This window comes from Cydia pomonella, chromosome 5 (assembly GCF_033807575.1).
Source record: "Cydia pomonella isolate Wapato2018A chromosome 5, ilCydPomo1, whole genome shotgun sequence".
NCBI lineage: Eukaryota > Metazoa > Arthropoda > Insecta > Lepidoptera > Tortricidae > Cydia > Cydia pomonella.
In genome coordinates, this window is record NC_084707.1 from 24,285,310 (window position 1) to 24,309,720 (window position 24,411).

At 35.6% G+C, this 24,411-nt stretch overlaps 1 protein-coding gene across 2 annotated transcripts in view; it reads right to left on the minus strand.

The window, feature by feature from the left end:
* LOC133518138 (putative mediator of RNA polymerase II transcription subunit 26) overlaps positions 1–24,411 on the minus strand; it is a 42,025-nt gene that overhangs the window by 16,791 nt on the left and 823 nt on the right. The gene's annotated exons all lie outside the window — the stretch shown is intronic.

The following is a 24,411-nucleotide window of genomic DNA, read 5'->3' on the forward strand; positions in this document are numbered from 1 at the left end:
GGGAGGGTAACCGGGGCTACTGCCCCGGGCCTCCACAAAAGAGGGCCCCCCCACAATAGAGAATTCGGTAAATTTACCATTTTATTTGGAAAAAAATTGGGGCCAGGGGGCCTCCACTCCTTTATTGCCCGAGGCCTCCAGACCTCTAAATCCGGCATTGGCCTAGACTATTCTCAACAACATATTACACTCATTTTGCCACCTGGCGGGCCACTTGGTTGCCACCCAAAAAATATATCCGATATGTTGACAAATCGGAAAGTGCGTATTAGCTAAAAGCTAAAGAGACAATCGTTTCATCAGCGAGTCAGTCTGGCGCAAAGTTTCGCAACGATTAATTAGTGGCTGACATTGCCCGGGCTCTTGACAATGAAACTGTCGGCGTGACGCGCCGGCGCAGCTTGTCACGCGCCGGGTGGTTCTGGGGGCCTACCGCGAAAACCGAAATTCGCTAATTGCGGGGATCTTTTTCTTTTACTCTCACTAAGACGTAATGAGAGTGACAGAGACAAATGCCCGCATTTGACGAACTTCGATTTTCCCGGTAGGCCCCCTGGCCTCAAGACAAACGTTCGAAGAAAACGCCAGACGAAGCACCAGATAATATGTGGAAATGAACACGCCAGCGTCACTTGCAACTGTCATCCCCATTACATTGTACCTTTTCACTGGCATTTGTCGATATACGCCCCTGAAAGCCGTTGGAGGATGATATAGATATAATTTTACCATAATTTGTCCGTGCGTCTTGCTCGGGACATTACATGTAAGAACAAGTATGAGTGAAATGCACGCGCGAATAGTAACAAAATGACATCATTTTGATATCGGAATGTTAATTCGAATTTGCCTTTTTTTGGTTAATGTAAACTTGTGACGTGGTATTTTTTGATGAAATTTGAGAGCCTCCTTCCAATTACATGCAATGGATATTATACACGCTGTGCTTCTGGACAAACCTTAAATGTAAGTATATAAATATGTTTTTTAGGGAATTTCTGACAAAACATAAATAATTATATGGGGGTTTTTCTGAGTAGAAATAACCCAAAACTGTACCCCTAGTGTAAATAAATTCGATTTCGAAACGTGACGTACGCGTTTGCGTTTAGTCTCATTTTGTATTAGATTTAGAAAGAGCGCGCCAAGCGGGACGTTTTGGAAACTCAAAATCCTATACAAAATGAGACTTAACGCAAACGCGTTCGTCACGTTATGATGTCGATCAAATTTACACTAGGGGTACTGATAGTTTTTCGAAAAAAAGGGTACACGTCTAACTGGAACTGCCCATATAATAATTCCATTGCTATATATATTTTGCCCATTTATTTCCACAGGTTCACTGTATATTTAAGTAGATACTAAAGTTTACGTTCCAAGTCTCGCGTTCGTCGGCATTGCGAGAAAATCTCTTCCACAACAATGAATGTGTTGCAATGCGACTAGGTTTACAACTTTACACCTGCAAGCACTGCTAAATTACCTATACAATGGCTCAAGTCAAGAGCACATTCTTTTGAACAAATAGGTAAAATTATTGTAGAACCACTAGGGTCGCCTTTATGTTATGAATTATGATAGAAAATTGTTAAAAAGTGTCTTTAAAATAAAACAAAGGCGATATGAAGGGTGTTTTTTCAACCCCTAACTAAGTAAATGTTTAAGTCATACTAAATGATTTTTACTACGAGATTAGCCCCGAAATCACAAAATCAAAAATATCCGTCCCAAATCCCTTGAGATCTCATGTGTGCAATTCAATTCTTTTGGGTTGTAATATAAATAAATTGTGTATAATAATAATCATTTGTGGTCTAATTTGTAATTGTGATTTTTAATTGAATTAAGATGCATATGGACTCTGTCTGAAATGATGATATTTTTATAGGTACTTAAAGTGGTTCAGAGTGATCTATGTTTTTCCCTCGCAGAGATAAAACATATTATTATTATTATAATCTTACCAAGGATCCATATTTTAGGGTTAGTGTATAATATAGAAATAACATAGATCACATTGATATAAGGATGAAAGTCACCCAATACGTACTTAGGTATCTATTATGGGTTTTTAACAACAATACCTTAATCCATACAGAATCATCGTATGTAAATAATAAGAGCATTCTCACGGTGCACGTGCAAACAGAAGCTCGCGTGTGGATGCGACATTATCTCAGATTTCACTTTCGACGGTTGTGTAACCGCAGCTCATGGAGACAGGTTTTGCCACAGTACTATTGTAGGAACAGTAAGTTTTAAAGTAATTGTTATGAGGAGGCGGCTACTGTAAGTTAGAGGTTTAATCATCTTTAATAATACTACTGTATGTTTGTAGCCTAGCCTCACAAGTCACAGAGTCATATATGCAGTTTTTAATTTGGAACCTGCTTTTATTCAATTATAGTTTAAAGTTCGATTTGGTTTTGTCTTTTTAAAAAGACAGCGGGAGTTAGGGGGTTAGAAGAAGAGCGTGAAACTTTAAAACCGAAGATTGAGCGTTTTAACCATAACCTTGTTGGAAACTAGAGTTCTATTTAAGCTAGCTCCACACCGACTTTGATGTGACCAAGTGGGGAAATTATAAGCTATTTTTTATCATGTTGATAAGTCTGCAAGCGATACTACAGATTTAAAAAAAAAAGAAAAATTTACTGCTTTTTGCCCAAAAAAAGCAGTATATTTAAAGGAGGATTAAGGAAAAATTTACTGCTTTTTGCCTGCCCGTGGTTTTTTTTCATTTTCCTTAATTTGAAGTTATATCTAAGTGTCATATTTTCATTTTTTTTAAATGGGTGACACTACTACACTCTGTTAAAGTTTCTTTTCTTGCTAAAGTCTGTGTAAAGTTAGATTGGTCCGACTCTAGCCCTTGTTGCGCTTATTCCGGTTACTTGCCGAAAAACGTGATAAAAATACTAAATGATATTTTGTACACAGTTTTCTACAAATTCGCACGTCTTACTGCTCCATATCAAATCATATCAGATATGTAGTAGCTTTATCGTATAGATCGACAGAAAAATATTTGTAATACCCTGTTAAAAATCATAAAACATATATCTGAGAAATATAATTTCAGAAGATAAGACACTGTGGTCGTCCGGTTTTCCTCTGCGGACATTCCGGCTGTAGAATGAGCTCCATATCGAGGTTTTCTCGAGAGACTATTGGGTTATTCAAAAAAACAGAGTGTACAGGTTTTTAAAATTTCGGTAACGTGCATCTACCTAACACACCTGGAGTTGCATGTCCATGGATGTCCAATTGTCCAATTGTGTGAAGGAAAACATCGTGAGGAAACCGGACTAATTCCCAACGAGGCCTAGTTTACCCTCTGGGTTGGAAGGTCAGATGGCAGTCGCTTTCGTAAAACTAGTGCCTACGCCAAATCTTGGGATTAGTTATTAAGCGGACCCCAGGCTCCCATGAGCCGTGGCAAAATGCCGGGACAACACGAGGAAGAAGAAAAGGGGATGTCCAATTGTCCATAGCCGTAGCCTAACGGCTTACCATCAGGCGGGCCGTATGTTTGCTTGCCACCGATGTGGTATTACCTCGAATGACAAGTTTGCATTCGAACTGAAAGAAATTTTAAAAGAAATGTCGCTATATTCCGTTAAAGAATATAGCGAAAAATAATTTATTATGTATTTATTTTATATTGATGTTATACCTATTTTATTACTGTGACATTTAATTTAATTTAATTTAATATGAATTGACATTGTATTAATATTTTTAGCAATTAAGATCGTTGAAATATAATATATTTTCATTCTATTTTTCATTTAAATTACTTTACAGATAAAGTTATTTATAACTTAGTGTTTTTGTAAATATAAGTATTTGTTTTTTATTCTTTTTAGGGTTCCGTAGCCAAATGGCAAAAAACGGAACCCTTATAGATTCGTCATGTCCGTCTGTCTGTCCGATTCTGTCACAGCCACTTTTTTCCGAAACTATAAGAGCTATACTGTTCAAACTTAGTAAGTGGATGTATTCTATGAACCGCATTAAGATGTTCACACAAAAATAGAAAATAAACAATAAATTTTGGGGGTTCCCCATACTTAGAACTGAAACTCAAAAAATCTTTTTTCATCAAACCCATACGTGTGGGGTATCTATGGATAGGTCTTAAAAATGATATTGAGGTTTCTAATATCATTTTTTTTCTAAAGTGAATAGTTTGCGCGAGAGACACTTCCAAAGTGGTAAAAAGTGTGTCCCCCCCCCCGTAACTTCTAAAATAACAGAATGAAAAATCTAAAAAAAATATATGATATACATTCCCATGCAAACTTCCACCGAAAATTGGTTTGAACGAGATCTAGTAAGTAGTTTTTTTTTTAATACGTCATAAAATTAAAAAAAAAATTTTTTTTTCATCAAACCCATACGTGTGGGGTATCTATGGATAGGTCTTCAAAAATGATATTTAGGTTCCTAATATCATTTTTTTCTAAACTGAATAGTTTGCGCGAGAGACACTTCTAAAGTGAAAAAATGTGTGTCCCCCCCCCTGTAACTTCTAAAATAACAGAATGAAAAATCTAAAAAAAATATATGATATACATTACCATGCAAACTTCCACCGAAAATTGGTTTGAACGAGATCTAGTGAGTAGTTTTTTTTTGATACGTCATAAAATTAAAAAAAAAATTTTTTCATCAAACCCATACGTGTGGGGGGGGGGGTATCTATGGATAGGTCTTCAAAAATGATATTTAGGTTCCTAATATCATTTTTTTCTAAACTGAATAGTTTGCGCGAGAGACACTTCCAAAGTGGTAAAATGTGTGTCCAAAGTGGTAAAATGTTGAACAAGATCTAGCAAGTAGATTTTTTTTAATACGTCTCAAATGGTACGGAACCCTTCATGCGCGAGTCCGACTCGCACTTGGCCGCTTTTTACATTTCGACAATACCTAAGTTGGCCCTATCTATGTATACATTGACATTTTCTTTTTTGTCGTGACATTTCTTTATTTATTAATTTTAAATTTTTATATTTTTTGTTTTAATGTTAAGTTGACGATCTTTTAGTGAAAGCCTTTGTTTTATCCTTTTGTGTAAAATACTACTATTTATACTCTTTTTCTTTAAGAAATAAATAAATCTAATCTACGAGTAATCTATTAAAAAAAAAGTAACCTTAGGATACTGTAACACATTCGCTTATCTCTTAGGGATATTAGCGCAAATGTATATAAATTGCCATCATTGAGCGCAGTTACTTCAGTTTTTTACGCATTCGGCCCGAGATAGTTTAGAAAGCCGTTTTGGCACGGAATTAACTGGTGGCATATTCTGATTGTAATAACAGGATTTAAATTTGATGTGGACTTGTTACGACATGATCTAGAGTAGAGTAGACTCCGGTTGGAGCAAAAAGCTATGGAAACTTAGCAAAAGACAATTCCAGATTTTAACGGGTTTACTGTCCATTACGGGTTCAAAGGAGTTTTGGCTAAGATGGGACACTCTGACAACACCGATTGTCGAATGTGTGGCGAAGAGGAAGAGACAGTAACACACCTAATATGTGAATGTCACGCCCTCGCCAGAGTGAATAATAAAGGTATTTGGAGCAGGTTATCTCGACCAAAGTAAAGTCACTCAGAGGAATTTAAAACGCTGCCCATGAGTTCGATTATCCGGCCCATGGAGATGGTCGAAAAAGCTCTTAAGTAGTTGATGGATCTTCCTTAAGCAGATTGCACAAAAGATCCCTATGGGTCGAAGTGTCATATCTGTCAGCGTCAAAGGTGACATTTCTTCTACTAGAAACGTCACTTTTGACAGTGACAGATCAGATCGTACCCATAAAAAAATCTAGATTAAATGCATAATTTGTTTTTACAATAAAATTACGCCCCCTGTTGCGTCTACTTCTTGATCTTGACTAGTGTAGATTATTATTTATGAAGGACTATATATACGTAATAATATTTAGATCGTCCTGTAGTTCTGTATATGTATGGTTAAATGACATAAAAACAGTCTCAGAGTCGATTTCAATATTTAGATAGGTATAACTGACAATAAGGCAGCGAGGTTCCAAGAGAGAGTACAGAGCTGGTACCTAATTACATGGTAATTACCACGTGTAAGCGAATCTGTACAATACATTGATATCGATACGAGTATATTCATATGTCATCATTATTCGCTTGCCCTTATCCCATTCATTTGGGGTCGGCGCAGCATGTCTTTTTCTTCCATATCTTTCTGTCACCCGTCATCTCATCATTCACTCGCGTTCGTTTCATGTCATCTCTCACACAATCCATCCACCTTTTCCTAGGTTTTCCTCTCCCGTTCCATCCCTCCACATTCATTCGTAATACCTTTCTCGTCACATGACTTTCATCCCTCCGCATCACATGCCCATACCACGCTAGGCGATTCGCTCTTACTTTATCTATTATGGGTGCAACTTTCAGGCTTCCTCTTATATACTCATTCCTTATCCTATCCATTCTTGTCACACCACACATCCATCTTAACATTTTCATATTATTCAGTATATTCATATGTATAAGCGCTTATTACAATATAATATTCTACATGGTCGAACAGTTTGTAGGAACGCCAAAGGGTGCTTTTCTAAGTATAAATAATATTATAGGACATTATTACACAAATTGACTAAATACCACAGTAAGCTCAATAAGGCTTGTATTGAGGGTAGTTAGACAACGATATATATAATATATAAATAAATATTTATAAATACTTAAATACATAGAAAACACCCATGACTCAGGAACAAATATCCATGCTCATCACACGAATACATGCCCTTACCAGGATTTGAACCCGGGACCATCAGCTTCGTAGGCAGGGTCACTACCCACTAGGCCAAACCGGTCGTCGAAAGTATACATTTGGAGAATTTCTTTCTATGTATTTTTTTAAGTTATTCTTAAAAATATTCGTTTAATGTTTTAAGCCTGTTGTGCCTAAATGTAAAAATTCTGTTACACAAATGTCATGTACACGTATTTTAAAGTAATATTTGTGTATTTATTTAAACTTTATTGCACAGTAAAAAATGTACACAAGGCGAACTTAATGCCAGAAGGCATTCTCTACTAGTTAACCCTCGGGCGAAACAGATAACAATAATAATATTAAGTAATATAAAGAGCTCAACGAGGGTGCGGAGTGTTGATGTCGGCAACGCGCATGTGCCACCTCTGGAGTTGCAGGCGTCCATAGGCTACGGTGACTGCTTAAGTGCTTACCATCAGGCATCTGCTTGTTTGCCACCGACGTAGTATATAAAATATAAAAATATTCCCGCTGTCAATGCTCGGGATATAGTTAGAATATAATCTACTTTATAAATAAGACAAGTTATTACATATTACATCACTCCATGACAGAACATCAAGGTCACACCAAACTGCACGTAATTACGCCAAAATGCGGCCCAACTCAAATCGATTGCATATCGGTATCTGGCACGCTCGGATCCGGTTAGTATCTGACCACGTGAAGTATGTGCCTAATGGTATTTGACATGCTCCACATGTGATAACGACTGGGTGTGTACCGACCAGTTGGTTAAAAAGAAACGCCATACTAGTGTCTTTTGAGCGTCAGTTAAATGGTTTTCCTGCGCAGTTGCGCCGACAGTGCGTCGAGCAGCAGCCATAGAGTTGACTAGACGTGGACGCTCGGGAGACGTCAGTGTGAGTCTCTTTAAGTGCCTATACCAAATTGTGTAAATAACTCTCCATTTAAAATTGTTGGTTTCATCATTAATTTTCATTTATACATCCGCCAGTCCACTCATTGCCATACAAGAAAAACTTAATATGTTAATTAAATAACAATAAATAAATAAATATTTGGGGACAATATTAAACAGATCGACTTAGCCCCAAACTATGCAAAGCTTGTACTACTGATACTAAACGACGATATACAATTATACATACGTATATACATAAATACATATAATACATACAATACATATATACATAGAATTTTTTGTATTTTTCTATTCTCATCTCATTGATAAATCTCCTCGTATTTGCTAGAGTCCTCACGATACAGGTTTGACCTAATGTGAGGGCTACTGCTAACCAAAATAAAACCTACGCGTTTTTTATCATATATTTGATCTATGCCTGGTAACGAAATAAATTTTGTATTTTTGTATTTGTATTTTTTATATACTCAGCTAAAATTACACATTTTAGGCCCTTCTGGTTGGTGTGTACCCGCAACGACACACCTATGCACGTGGTTAGTGACTGGCGACCACATATGGCTTCGATCTCATACACCATGTATTCACGGAAAATGAAACCGGTCGACGTGTAACATATTATAATAAGGTTATAAAATACACCAAAACAGATTAAAATAGTTGTAATAGTCTTGGAACAAAGAAAAATATGTTTCTTTAGATTTGTCATATCTAAAGACATGTTTTTAAAAAGGGTTTAGGTCTTTTAGGTGTTGACTGCGGTATCTGAAGCTACATACACTCTTTACAGGCATAGATATATTTCCTATTGTAAGTACAAAGTTTCAGAGCAATCTAGCGAGTTGTTTTAAAATGAGAGCATCACTGCGTTTGTATGGAGAACCGAGCTTGTTGCGGACTCTTAAGATATTAATACTGCCGGCACGATTCGAACTTTAAGATACGTCAAAAATTTCCTAAAGATAATATATGGATTAGATATGTCAGTGTCAAAACGTGACGTTTCTTCAATCGAAAACGTCACTTTTGACACTGACAAATCCATATCGTATCTTTAGGAAATTTTTGACGTATCTCAGAGTTCGAATCGGACCGTACATTATAATTCTGCGAGTTTTTTCGCGCGTTGATGTCATAACTACGGCGATAGTAACGAAATTGATGATTAGTCTGTATTTTAACATATGAATTTAATTGGAAATTTAAACGGGAAGGTTAAGGTTGCATTGCATGTCTAAGTTTCTGGCATTTTATATATTTGACACTGTCATCACTCATCAGTGGCATTTTGTACGACGTATTTAATTTGTCTGAATAAAACAGGAACCGAAAAAAAAAACAAAATTTGATAAATTTCCCAAAAAAAAATTTGATTTTCTCCGGGATTTTCATCGTATCTAGACCTAATATTTGACGTATGATAAAGTTCGAATCGGGCCGTATGATAAGGATCCTGTCCGAATTTGTAGTAATCATTTAGCAATTTTTTTGGGAACGATTTTATCTGTAGAGCTAAGATGGTCGGCTCTTTATCATTTGTCACCATGCCTGTCACGTTCTAACAAGTATGTAAGTGCGAAAGTGACAGGCATACTCATAGTGTTGTGTTCCTGCCAGTGAGTAAGGTTGCCAGAGCTCAACGAGGGGAGGGAGTGTTGTTAGGGTCGGCAACGCGCATGTAACTCCTCTGCAGTTGCAGGCGTACATAGGCTATGAAGACTGCTTACCATCAGGCGGGCCGCGGCTCTTTGGTTCTTGTTTCTGGTAAAATCATAAAATGTTGCCAGCGATTAAAAACTGATGGTAAATACTTGTTTTACAGGATTTGTCTATACCATTCCATTACTGGTGCCTGTTCCATTATAGGGGTGTTTACTATAAACCGTAAATGGCTCGAACGACAAATAAAGTACACATTTACAACGTAATTAATTCTGAATGTCAGATTGTCAGTAACTTAGCTATTTTTTACAAAAATGCCATGTGACCTATCATTTAAAGATGAATTGACCTACTTTAGGAACGTTACAAATATAGCTTTCAGTTGTCAACGGGTCATTGACCGTAATCTCGACCTTTGTTCGGCAAAACAAACGTGTCTGCTTGAACAAAATAATCGATCATTATAATTTATACTTGATTCATAAGACTTATGGTTGAAAATCGCGCAACAGGTACACAGTTGTCTGTGGCAAAGCGCGGCGAATTACAAAACAATTTGTTTTCATTGTTTTAAGTAGTACCTTGTTAATGATATAGGAGTTAATTTAGTATAAGAGTACCTGGGCGACCACCGAGCATTGCTCGGTTATAACTATTTATTGTAATATGGTGGTGTATAGGTGATAATCTTATCTACATTTTTTTACTACATTAAACTTGTCTAAAACAATAAAAATTAAAAAATTATATATAAACTTGAACATATAAAAAAAAAACAAAAGTTAGTCACCGGGCGAGATTCGAACCCGTAACACTCGTTCAGCAGTCCGCGTCTTAACCCGCTGGACCAGACGGACAGTGGCCGGCAACACGAAATTAGCGACCATATTCTGCGTCGAAAGAAAAACGCATGAAAACTCGAAAACACGCGTTTTCCCAAACATAAGACTAATCTAGATCGATTGTTTACCCCCAAAAACCCCCATATACCAAATTTCAGTAAAATCGTTAGAGCCGTTTCCGAGATCCCGGAAATATATATACATATATATATACAAGAATTGCTCGTTTAAATTAAAGGTATAAGATTATAGTTTAATTTAATTTTAATAAATCAGGTTTATCTTTAAGTACTTAATAATCTGTTTTTATTATGGATGAAAGGTTAGATTCTATTACAGTGAGTTTTATTATAAAAAGAAGGAAATGATTTTTTAGATGAAATGTGGCTTTCCATTAGAGAAGGGTCCTTGTCCTTATCTTTAATGTGCATAAGGGACCCTTCTCTATTGGAACCACAAATTAGTTTAAAACATTTGTATTAACATGTTTTGGTTTTCTAAAAGTGTAAAATAACTTTCCTGCGGCAGTCGGTAAAAATTATGCCATAACATTTTTCAAAGATCAAAGTTTTTATTGTATGTATTGGGTAATATAATACAGCAAGATGTATTAGGTATATGTAAAAGATGTAAAAGTAAAGACAAAGAATTTGATTTCCGTACCATTTCGTACTCTGTCGCAATGACAATTGGCTACTTGACTGTTTTTTTGTAAATAATGTCAAACGATCTTGATTTTCCTGAGGATCAAATGTCTATATAGGACTCATGGCATTTAAGCAACACAAAGGTCAGAAATGAGAGTTAAAGTCTGACGCTCGCACTCGACGATTGAAACGCCTCTAACAAAATGATAAGATGATGTGACGTCACATCACATAAGTCTGTCCTAAATGTATGGAAGATCAAGGAAATTGGCATTTTGACCCTGAAATATTGCGTTTATGTGTATAGTTGTCATACAATTTATTTTTCAATAAAATGTAAGAAATCGAATGGTACCATTTTCTTTTCTATTTTTGAAAGAATGTTTTTTTTGAGATAACCGAGCTTTGTATTTTTTTATAATCTCAATATAATTTTTTAAATTCCACTTTTTTATAATCGATGGCTCATTTTCTATCCATTTAACTAAATTTTGTTATAATATTCAAGTACCCAATTAATATGCAAGTCGCTAGGGACCTCATACTAATTTTACTGTGACAAGGTACGAAATGGTATTGAAATTAAATTCCTTGACAGTACTTATCTAAACAATTTTACAGTTAACGTATATGACGGTCGATTTAATTAGCGACATTTGCAGTGAGTCCTTTTTATCTTTTAGCATAATTTTAAATTTCGACATTATCTAACTGAAGTGAAATATTTTTAGCGTAAACATGGCAATATGGCATTTACAAGTTGTTCATAACGAAACCTTTGTGTCAAATAAAAAATATATTTTAGTTCGACCTTTCAAGTTGCAATGTCAACTATAAACGAGGCTACAGATGTGCAAGTTGCGAAAAATTAAAAAAAAGTTGGTAAAGTTCTCGGAAATTTTATAGGAAATAAAACTTGCATATTGGAAACGAAAAATTTAGATCCTAATAAAAGAATTTAATATGGGTATTTTTAGATACTTTCTGACGACACATCAGGGCTACAACCGCGAAAATCGAAGTTCGTCAATTGCGGGTATTCTTTCTGTCACTCTAATTGGCAACATTTCATATTTATAAGTGCTACTTTTTATTGTCTACATCGAAAGAACGCACTAATTTAAGGTACCCGTATTTTTTTTATTTTGCATAAGTCCTATATGTATTTTGGTCATAAAATCTATTTATATTGTTACTTGAAACAAAAGGACGTATGTAACAAACGTCATTTGTGAGAATCGTGACGTCACGGATCTGTTTCATACACTGGAAAAAACGTTGAATTAATTTACGTTTGAGCATAGACAACAGTGCGAGTGACATAACCTCAAACGTTAAAAATAAAATCACAAATGGGGTTGGCCGGTCGAAGTATTAAACAGATGGCGTCATCATAGTTTGCCCTGTCAATCCCTAGAATTGTGTCAAATTCTTGTTTTTTTTTTTGGAATTTTGTGACCTGGATTCCAGTACTTTAAGCCAAATCTCATAGAACAAAACTAGAGACAGGGGCAAGCTATGATGGCGCCATCTATGCAAACCTTTGACAGTTGCCAACCCCATTAACAAGTGTCACACACGTCAAAACTCAATTATGTAAGTATAAAGGGTTAATTTTTCGCTTGACCTACGTTCTCAGATCAGATCTAATAGCTAATGAGCGGTTGACTCCTTGACACTTAGTTTCGCAATGATCTCATTTGATTCACAATAGATCTGTACCTCGGATCCGCACGAGCTGGATCGACGTTGGGCAATGAACCTTGGGGAAAAGAACGGGTTTGCTTTCATTCATTAGAATAAAAGTAATCAGTGAGCAATACAATGAATGGGCAGATATATCTGATAGCATTCTAAATCAAGGGCAGAGCTATGAGAGTCTAATAAAGACATAGGGGCATATTAATGATTCTTCTATTTACCAGCTTGTTTTCCAGCCCGTGTCCCTGCACTACATCGACATAATTTAAGTCTTCTATTTACGGAGAAATAATTTTAATTCAGTTACGCTTCATTCCTGGCTTTGTCTGTGTTGCAAAATCAGACTGAAGGTTCTGTACCAAAATTAACTTTCGCTAAAATAAAATAATTTAAAAGAAGAACAATAATTAGATCAAATTTCCCATACGTTCAATTTATCTATCACCTATTGCTATACTATACCCTATATATATCCAGTAATTCTATAAATCGCTCGTCTTCATCATAGAAATGGCGTAATTGAAAAAATTGCGGTACATTGCTGTCTTCAATGGTAATTATAAATTGTTCACTCAATCCCCATATTAACAAACTCTTTTAAATTTTGTATTTTTCTTACGATCACAAATGATAGGTATAAAATATTAATTACGGCTTTAGATTTAACAGACATCTATGAACGACGCAATTAATATTTATGATAACATAATTATGTTGTTTATTGAACCTCCCGGATCAATAAATATTGCAGGAAAACGTTAGAGAATCGGAAATAATAATATGTTTCGGATATCTTTGTTAGATAACAATTAACAATCGATTTTCCAACATTGTTGTAAGTTCCGCCAGCATTGAATAGTTCCGACTTCTGACAGGGAAACGATCTTGTCCTTCAGAGAAGGATTTTCTTGGTAGAAATTAGTTGCAGACAAGTAATTAAATGTACCTAAGTTCGTGTCTACCTACACAAAATAGTTTCTTAAGAATTATTTGAGATGCCGAGGACGGTAAGACTCGGGCATGTTTTTCACAGAATGGTGAGATTCCCAACCTGAATGAGAACCATTTTAGGATCAATTAACTCAACTCTTAATTTTGTGTATTTCTTTTTAGTTCGTTTTAAGGTTGCTATTGTGTTAAGAAATGGTTTTTCTCGCTTTCCTTCTTATTAAGCGCATAATTGGAATCCTACTCGAACTCAACTCGAACGACCACGGATTTCCACTTGCTACGATCCTGACATACCTCTTTCGCTTCCTTCACTCGTCGATTTAGGGTGCTGAAGAAAGGCCAGGTCAAGCCTGGCCTTTCTTCAGGATTTCCCCGATTTGATCAGAGAAAGTCCGCCGAGGTCTACCCCTTCCAGCTTCCTTGGATAACAGTCAAAATATTCTCACAATTCGGTAAAAACACCAGTTTTCCAACCTACATAACTGCATAATGCATTCGAGCGACACCGACACTAAATTTGGCAGTTTAATTGTGCATGCGCCGCGCCGCGGCACGCGGCATAACGATTACACATAATGCTTAGTCAGTCATAACGCATACGCATAACCGGTCTTCCGAGTGGTGACATGACATTACCGGTGTTGCCCGAAATTAAGTAAGCTCTTACATACGGACGAAACAAGTGCAGTAATGGTAGCACGTCAATTAAACGGTCTTATCTCGATTTCATGTTTTCGACAGGATTTTCGAGTCAGCTTTTTGTTTCAATTCACGTTTTGTGTAACACTTTACACTCACATTTTGTGTAATTATATCACCTGCCTGGGTAATAAATTTCGTTGCCCCTAGACATGAGAAGTCTGCAAATCCGGTAGCGTTTAAGTAGAGGCAAAAAATGTAGTTACTAATCCTTCATTAATCTACAGCGCTTTAATACTCAGTTACATGACTTGTCTATTATAGCGTATACTATAAAAATACCCCTTAGCACAACGCGGCGCTTTATGATGACTTAAAATTTTAACCAGTGTGATATTTCATAGGATTTCGAAAATAAATTATTATTATTCTGTGTTAAATTAAGTTAAACTAATGGTATGGTATGTTAGTGATCAAAAATGTGATTAGTGCTTACCCGAATATTTGTTAATTAATCTGTCGGTAGCCACGAAAATGATCCGTCTCTCCTACCCGCCGATTTTAATGATGAAAAAGTATAAAGTAGGTCACATGGGGTGGAAGGGGCGTTCTAGCTATGGCGCTTGACCAAGTAACAGAATCAGAATGTACTGTTTGTTAAGTTAAGATTGTTTAATAATGTCGACGTAAAAACTTGGGGTAAAATAGAAGTAATTATTTTTACCAAGGACTTTGATTCATGACACCAGTTTTTTTAGTTCAATGTCCTCATCGAACAAACGACATTTTTCGAAAAATAAAATAAACACTAAGTTATTGAACTTTTGAATAAAGCGTCAAGATCGCAAACACCGATACTAATACCGTAATAAAGTGCATTTCATTGTACTTAGTTTGGAGACCACCCACACATTCTGGAGGCCGATTGTGATTTCACATTTTGTTACGGTTGTCTTCTCGTTTGATACTGCCTTGATGATAGCTCACGATGCATCCAAAAATTAATGAAATACGCGTGTCAGATGCGCACCAATCACCACGGCGATCGACAAGGTCAATTTCTGCTGCATATTTCGTTTCAATCTTTTGGGCGAGTCATCCAAATAAAAAGCAGCGCCGGTTGATTTGTGTGTTTTTTTTTTTTTTTTTTTTTTTTTTTTTTTTTTTTTTTTTTTTTTTTTTTTTTTTTTTTTTTGGTATTATGTCTCCAGATGGTTAATAGTATTTTATACAATCGTGATATAATACACAGCTTTTCAGTGAGTATCGTGTTTAGGCAACGAAGCTTGCTGAATTGCCTAAGTAAAGTATGAGATTGAAAAGCTTGACTATATCACTATTATTGTATACAATACTTTTTCTGCGAGTCATCTAAAATAATACTTTTTTGACTATATAATCTAAATAATTAAAAAAAATTGGTATCTCAGTCGACAAAAATGTAGTAGAAAAGACTTAAACTCCGCGACTCCACGCGACCCCGCGCTCCGCGCCCGTTTAGTCTTTTCTAAGGGAGCGCGTGATTAGTCACTTTCTTATAGTTGACTACAGCGTATCGAAAAGAATCTTATAGTTGAGTTGGGAGCTACATGAAAATTACGCAATTATAGTTTGCTATACGAAATCTTAATTCAAGCATTACAGTCAACGAGTAGAAAAAAGTCCTTTTTTATCGACAGAGAAAATCAAAATATTCAAGATGAGATGTGATTGCTGATTTTAAACGTCTTTATAATAGTGTGATTATTTACACCAAAACTTTAAGGTATATTATTCGACTACGTACAAGTTACTCACATATCACTATCTCTCTCACTCTACCTACGACCACACGAGTGTGAACGAGAAGTCGACCCCGGTCGTCAGTTTTCTTCTACTATAGAAACATGTTTGTAAGCTCGTAATGACACCTAAGCGTTAACCAATCTCCTTAAACAATACATAGCAACACGTGTGACCCGCCATTAGCTATGCTAACTCGACTAATTACATGACACATGACACTTACAGCTATAACAATAAAGGTTATTTTCGAGTGTGCACTTGTGCAATACGTCTGGGGCTTTGGCTTTCCTCATTGAGTGCTTATGTGAAATAATTCCTTTGGTATGTTAATAATTGGCTACTTTAACCGTTTGGGAGTTACATTTGGTACAGGTATGTAACTAATACATTTTAAGATTTTATTCCTAATATTTTGTACAGATATTTTTGCCGCTTTGTCAACGTACAGATATTTTTGCCCTTGACTGTACTACGCTCTTATTACACTGGAATAAGATGCTATGGGCCATATTTTTGAGTAAGATGTGTACACCCATATTTTTACTCTTGACTGTACACACTCGTAGCGTGCATTAGCTGGATCGGATTCTAGCTACCTACATTCCAAATTATGAAATTTCAAAGATCATGTATAGGTGCATACTTTTACTAAGCGCTGGTGGCCTAGCGGTAAGAGCGTGCGACTTGCAATCCGGAGGTCGCGGGTTCAATTCAAACCCCGGCTCGTACCAATGAGTTTTTCGGAACTTATGTACGAAATATCATTTTATATTTACCAGTCGCTTTTCGGTGAAGGAAAACGTCGTGAGGAAACCGGACTAATCCCAACAAAAGCTAGTTTACCCTCTGTTTGTACCTAGATTAGTTGTCAAGCGGACCCCAGGCTCCCATGAAATGTGGCAAAATGCCGGGACAACGCGAGGAAGAAGAGTAAGTATGTATAAGTATCTGTATACAAGTAGCGTCATTTTATTGAAATAATTTTATATGATAACTTGGATCAAAATACCTTTTTTCATTTTTCATGCTCTGAAAAAGGGTCATTGTTGGTCTAAGAAGTGTGTAGAAAATGATAAGCACTCTAGAGCACCGTACTTTACATACGTTTTTTTTCTTTTTTTTACGATAAGTAATTAAAATTTGGATTTAAAAGGATTTGTTGTAAGTACAATTTCCATTCTGATAATTAACTCCCCATTCCATAAATAACGATATTTTTACCTAAATTGTTGATTGAGAGTTGGTACTGGTACCACTCAAGACACACTACTGAAGTGTATAAATAAAATAAAATAAAATAAAATATCATTTATTTCAGGCTTCTTATCTAGCCCATAACCAGAGATGTGACTTATTTGAAATACTTGTATTTAAAATGCAAATACAAAATGCAAAATACCTATTTTGTATTTTGTATTTAAATACCTTTTAAAGAAAACTATTTTGTATTTTATTTCAAATAGTTTTTGGGACCTATTTTCTATTTTCAAAATACAAAATACTTTTTATTAGGTGAAGTAAGTAGGAGTTACAATGTCTTCTGACGTTACAATCCTTGCAACTCTCTCATTCTTTTATGGCGACCGGTCTGGCCTAGTGGGTAGTGACCCTGCCTATGAAGCCGATGGTCCCGGGTTCAAATCCTGGTAAGGGCATTTATTTGTGTGATGAACACAGATATTTATTCCTAACTCAAGGGTGATTTCTTTTTTTTTTTTGTGTATTTATTCACTATGTTTTTTTTGAAACAGGGTTTAACACAATAAGCCACTATTGAAAACCTCTAGGGTTTATGTAATAGTTGGCAAGATCGCGCGAACCGATCACTTAGTTATGTTTTCCTGTCGAAGCTGTTATTGTATCTATCGTTTAAATATCGACCTTATGTATATGTACTTCAGTATTTATAAATATTTATCATTGTCTAGTACCCACAACACAAGCCTTAATGAGCTCATTACTGTGGGACTTAGTCAATTTGTGTAATAATGTCCTATAATATTTATTTATTATTTTAACATGGAACTGGTGAATCTGTTTAGTAACGCCGCAAATGACCACTAGCGTAGCGAGAGATTACAAATGTTGAATCTTAAGCGTTGCAAGGGTTTCAAGGCACGAGAGGTAAACAAACTTTTCTGCCCTGGTGAAACACAAACGAGACGTTTTCACCAACCAACGAGAGGTATATACTAGCTGTAAAACATTACAAATCTAAATTAATGCTTTTAATAATTGACCGTTAAAAACCAGCACTTAAAATAAAAGTCCATTCAACCGGTAAACATGAGGATACACAAAATTTGTATGTACTCTAGAGGACTGATATACACACTATTTTTAAAGAATAAAGAAAGCCTTTCCAACTTGTAAATTCCGAGCAATACTAACTTTTTAATTCAGACTAGGTATTCACTATTTAAGAGTATCTTTTATCGCAAAGTATTTGTATTTTAAAAAAGCATTTTGAAAATACCTATTTTGTATTTAGTATTTTAAATACAAATTTGAAAACTATTTTGTATTTTGCATTTGAAATAGTATATCAAGGAAGTACTTGTATTTTGTATTTAAATACTTTTTATAAAGTATTTTTCACATCTCTGCCCATAACTCAATGAGACAAAACACATTACGACACAATGGCATACACATACTACATATATTACTCGTAAAATAAAAGCAAATTAAAATACAATAAAAATAATTAAAAAAAAAATGAATAGCTTAGGGTGTATACTTGGCCGCGTTTCTTTAAATGCACATGTATTTTACTTTTCTCGTATTTAAAACGAAAAGTAGAGTGTTTAACTCGGGTAATAGGCATCATTTCAGTCTCGGACTATTGGCGTTCTGCGTTCGGACGCCAAACTCTCCTTGGTTACCATATTCCTTGGTTAACAATCCACTATTACAATTTTACCGTGCTCAGTGTCCCCACTGTGTTGTGTCCTGTTTGAGTACAGTTTGAGACATTGAATAATTCCCATAAAATATACTAGCTAATAACCTATTTATTGTTAGTAGCTAAATAGTGCTAGTCTAATAGCATGTTATGCGATAATACGTTTGTAACAATTATCTTTATGTATGTAAGATTATGCAGGATGATTAAGAGAAAGCCGTTAATTAAGACTAATGTGTTTCATACGTCAAGTACATCCGTTACGACACCGTTCCGTTATGTGTAACAAATCTGTATGCATACACGTAATTTAATACAATTGTATGTAAATGTATGTACCTGTATAAGTACTTGTGTGTAGATTATATAGGTAGCAAATAATATTATGCAGACACGATTATGCAGAAATTACAAATTAAATTCATTACAGTATTATTCAATCTATTGCGTGTTTTTTGACTCAAATAAAATAAAAATCATCGTTTATGATACATTTGTAAGCATTCTAGTCCATACACATATAAATATCATTTTCGGCCTTGTTACTACAAGGCCGAAAATGATATTTATATCTCTCTACCTGCTCATAATAAAGAGTTATGATATAACTTTTATTAAGAAATAAGTACTAAGAGTCAAATTAAAAGGTCCCCCGAAGAACGTGTAAAAATGCTATACCTATTTATGATTTACAAGTAAATAACGGTATTTACATTTCACTTTAATTTATGCAATAAAATTATATAAATATTAAAAATATCCATAAACTATTAGCGTTGATGACAAGAAGTTAACTAAAATAAAAACTGACACAATAATTGTTAACGCGTTATAAATTTGTCATATAAATTAAAACGTAAATTTATTTACGAGTTCCTATTACCAAGTTAAATAATGTCCGCATATGTTCGAAAAACGGCGGTTTCCTCCAAAATGGCGGTCGGTTGCGTGCGCGCACGCAAGCAAATCCGTGCACGCTGCATGGGAACTGATAAAACAATTGCACACATTCCAATTTAATCAAGGTCAATGACAAACGCGATTAACGTAATCGAAGTATGAAATCGAATTCGTAATTTGAATTTTAATTGAAGTCTGAAATCTATCTAATATAAAACAATTCTGTAAGTAATTTAGATAGTTACGAGTATAAACCAGACAGACAACGAGAGCGTAAATTGTTGATTCTACATACATACACAAATGTACATACATACACCGTGGGCCAATTAAACCCGACAGATTTCAAAGGTGTATTCTTGACCGTATTTATATAAAAAAATTTTTTTGGCGAATTTGGCCAAAACTCATATTACATTTTTTGCTCCTTATGACCTCAGGAATGCGTGGTTAAAATCTGTCGGGTTTAATTGGCCCACGGTGTATAATGCAGGTGCTAAGCGAATAGTTTTGCCGACTGTACATTGAAATTGTATGCTTCCAATGTTATACAACTTCACTATAAGAAAGGATTTTATAAAATTCTATCTAGAAGCCGGTAAAAATTTTGTGAAACGCTTTTTAACGATTTCCATGCGGAAAAAATAAGCCGATGTGACCGACAGCACACATACAAGATCCCCTCAAAATAATATATTATAAGTGTTAAATTCAAAAAATGTTGCCACAGCAATAAAATCATAAACCATTCAGTTTCAGCATTATACCCGAAGGTTAACTGCTTGAGATGATGGCTTTATACCTGGTCTTAGTGCCTATTTTAAAAAGTACCTACGCTTTTACATTTAAGAGATTAAGAACAGAAATATGTACAATGTTTTTTTTATTGATTAGCTTGGGTATAAATGGTTTCGTAAGTCCGGGTGTTCTCTTCTACTGATCGTAATTCACAACCGATTCTCTTGAAATTTTATGGCCAGGTTCGATGATCAGTGCCGCGATTTTTCAAAATTTGTCGATTCTGTTTGTCGAAATTTTTCAAAATGGCAGTCATGGGGGTTCGCGAGATCTACAGCTCACAGAGCCAATAGTTTTAATTTGTGCAAAAGTACCTACCTACTATAGAGTACTTACTATGTTAAATGTTAATAATTTTCAGTGTCTTAGGAACCGGGTCCAATAGTATCTAACACGCAGTCATTTGTAATGTTTGTAAGAGAGTTATGGGCATTGTGAATGTCATCTCGCTTTGTGTGGTAGGGCACAGTGCAGCGGATGTCATTCTAGGTCTAGAGCAGAGCCCAACTGGGGAAGTATCTCCTTGCAAAAACAGCAGCCAAATAACACTAGATCCTAAATCATAGTGTTGTGTTCCTGCCGGTGAGTAAGGTTGCAAGAGCTCAACGAAGGGGGGGGGGGGGGGGGGGGGGTTAGAGTCGGTAACGCGCATTGAACACCTCTGGAGTTGCAGGCGTATATAGGGTACGCTTGTTTGCCACCGGAGTAGAAAAAAAAATGTTTCAAGAGAGTCGTAATAGTAAAAAAAAGAATATTTGATTACCGGAAGAGTTTAAGAGGGAAACACGGATAATGTTTCCGTACTTTTGACAGCTTCTATCCTGAGCCAATCCAAGGATCCTGAATTAGAGAATCCAAGGATCCTGAATTAGAGAATCCAAGGATCCTGAATTAGAGAATCAAAGGATCTTGATTTACAGGAACCGGAAACATTCAACAATTGCTTTGCGTTTTCACTTTTGAGTTTTAATTGAAATAGCATTAAATTATCGACAGATAATACGAAATCGTTAACCAACCACGCTGTTTTTATGCCAAGTGTTACATCAACGTACATTTAAGGGATATGTATACATTCTTCTACTTCTTCATCGTTTCCTCATGATCATGACTGAGGGTCGCGAACACATAAGGTCATTGTTTTGTGCAACAAGGCTCTCCATTCTGCACTATTTTCCGCCGTCCTAATAATAGGCGCCTATGTCCCTGTATATGTATACAGTGTGTCCCTAGCCATTGGACAAACCCTGAATCATCTCATCATCATCTGAATCATCACCAAAGGTCATCCTGTATGTATGTATTTCACTGCAAAATCTGTGCAAACTTAGCGTGGTTGGATTCTATAAAGATTTCGCTTAAACCATCTATAAATCACAAGTGAATCTCGTTAGCTTTTACCCTAAACGAAAATAATTTTGAAATACCGGAGATATCCTTAATTAAGGAACCAAGGAAATTCAAATTGTAACGGAATCACGGATTACATAAGAGCTTTTCAATTAAGAAGCCTGTACATCCATTTAACGCATTTTGGAACGTATATCTTTGACATAAGGTTTCAAATTATATACACACGCTCTTGCGCAGCGGAAAACTGCACAAGCAATCGCTGTAATTATAGTGTACACAAACTATCCCGTGCAGTCGCCATCAGATATATCGGAGCGGCTGAGTTTCTCAAAAATATCTGAACGCACTCTAACGCCTTGGAAATACAGGCGTGTTAAGATATTTTTAAGCACCTTGGCCGCTCCGATATATCAGATGGCGACTGTACTAACGCGTCGCAGGTTTTGCTGACGCGCCTGCCAGATCACTTTCCATTTTGATGGCTTGCTAGTGTATGGTAGCGAGACTTGGAGTTCCGCTGCGTTGTTATGATAGTTTAATAGATTAAGATTACCTAGCGTTACATTGAATTGGGTCTATTTTCATCTGTCTACAATGCCTATCTTTGGACTTGTGGGTATTTTTGTAGTAGGTACGGTAGATGCCCCAACTAGGAACCAAGTAGCCATACTAATTATACAGGAAAGTGGATGTACCTGTGTAACAAAATAATACATAGTCAAAAATGTCAGGGTCTATATCTAAAATGCCAGAATGGAGATGTAAGATGGCGTTTTCAGTTTATCTTAAACTGAACCGATTGAGATGAAATTTGGTATAGAGACAGTTCCAGTCCCGGAGAAAGACTGGACTGTTTTTATTCTGAGAACCTTCCTTAAGCCCTTCGGCCGCGTACGCAACCAGGGCTTCGTAACCAGATGCGATCGAAAACTATTTCTGCCTTGTACGAAACCGGTTGCGATCAAAAACTAATTCTGTCTTACTAGTTATCAGTTACGATCGAACACTTTTCTTTGTTGTACGAAACCTTTCGACCGTTGATAAAGTCAGCTAAGATTATATTTATACACCTTGTTATACAGTATAAGTACTGTACACGTTATATATCTAGTCAAAAATCAGAACACAAAAATTGTAACAGTTCTCCTCTTCTTGTCGTAATAAAATCAATTTCAGCGTTTATATCATTCATTTTTATTACAGAGTACATAGATTATTTGCAGACATGCGAATAATAACTAATGACAGCTAACAATATAATGACATTATCTAGAGTAATCAGATTAGAACTCACTTGAAGTAATGTTTAAGTGGCCAGTGATTTGTTATATTACCCACTGTAAAGGTTTCATGTAAGATCTAAATATGTTATATTGAGTTTTGTTAAATCAATAGTTTCCAAAAAATGCACAGGATAAGAAATTATCATGAGTATCATGACAAAATATTTGAAAAAAAACCTATAGCTAGATGGCCCAGACATTGGTTTCGTGTAAGAACGAGAAGTGTTCGTTCGTAACTGGTTACGGGTAAGACGAAATTAGTTTTTGATCGCAACCGGTTTCGTACAAGGCAGAAATAGTTTTCGATCACATCTGGTTACGAAGCTCTGGTTGCGTACGCGGCCGAAGGGTCCTTAAGGGGGTGAAAAGTGTGGAATTTGCTATGGAAGTGGTATATGAAAATATTAATTCGACACGTACGAAGTCACGGGTAGTAGCGAGTATGACAAAAATAAGAAAACGAAAAATCTTAAGAACCGTGTGGAATCCACTCATGTATGTGTATGTACAAAATCAAGTTAAAATAAAAGTGTGCAAATATGCGTAACTTAAGCGGTTACTAAAGAATAATAAATTCCTTTGAGTTATCTGCTTTAAGACTCGACTCAGTTCAGAATCTAGTCATTAAGTCGAAACTTTACACCTTATCGAGACCTAAAGTCTTTTGTAAATACTTGAGCCCTTAAAGAGAACCCTCAAATTATATACAAAAGTTTTCTAAACGGCATTGTCTCCGCGTTAAATTTTCCTTTGTGTTACTGGTAGACAATACTACCTCTAAAATGTTTAATGAAGTCTTTATTCGAAGACTCGAGACCTTTTAAGTTGCACTTTTAAAAACTCGACTCGGGACTTAAAAGACTCGGATGTATTTTAACCACAGAGTCGCGTAATAACGACTCGAATTCTTCAAAATTAAACTTAAAAGACACGACTTTTTTTTAGAAGAACATTTTTTAGATGAACGCGATCATTAGTAGGTACTAAGAAGGTATGAGTAAGGTATTAGTACTCGGTAACTTATAGTACCGTATAATATTGATGTATTGGGCGCTTCGTCGTGTAATGTAAGATCTTTATACAGAAGTATAAAATATATATTATATTATATTGTATATTTATTAGTGTATTAGGTATTGCTTTAATAGTTATATAAGTAGTATGTAGTATGTGTGTTTGTGTTTAATAATCTCCATTTTTAGCTCCTTGCACTAC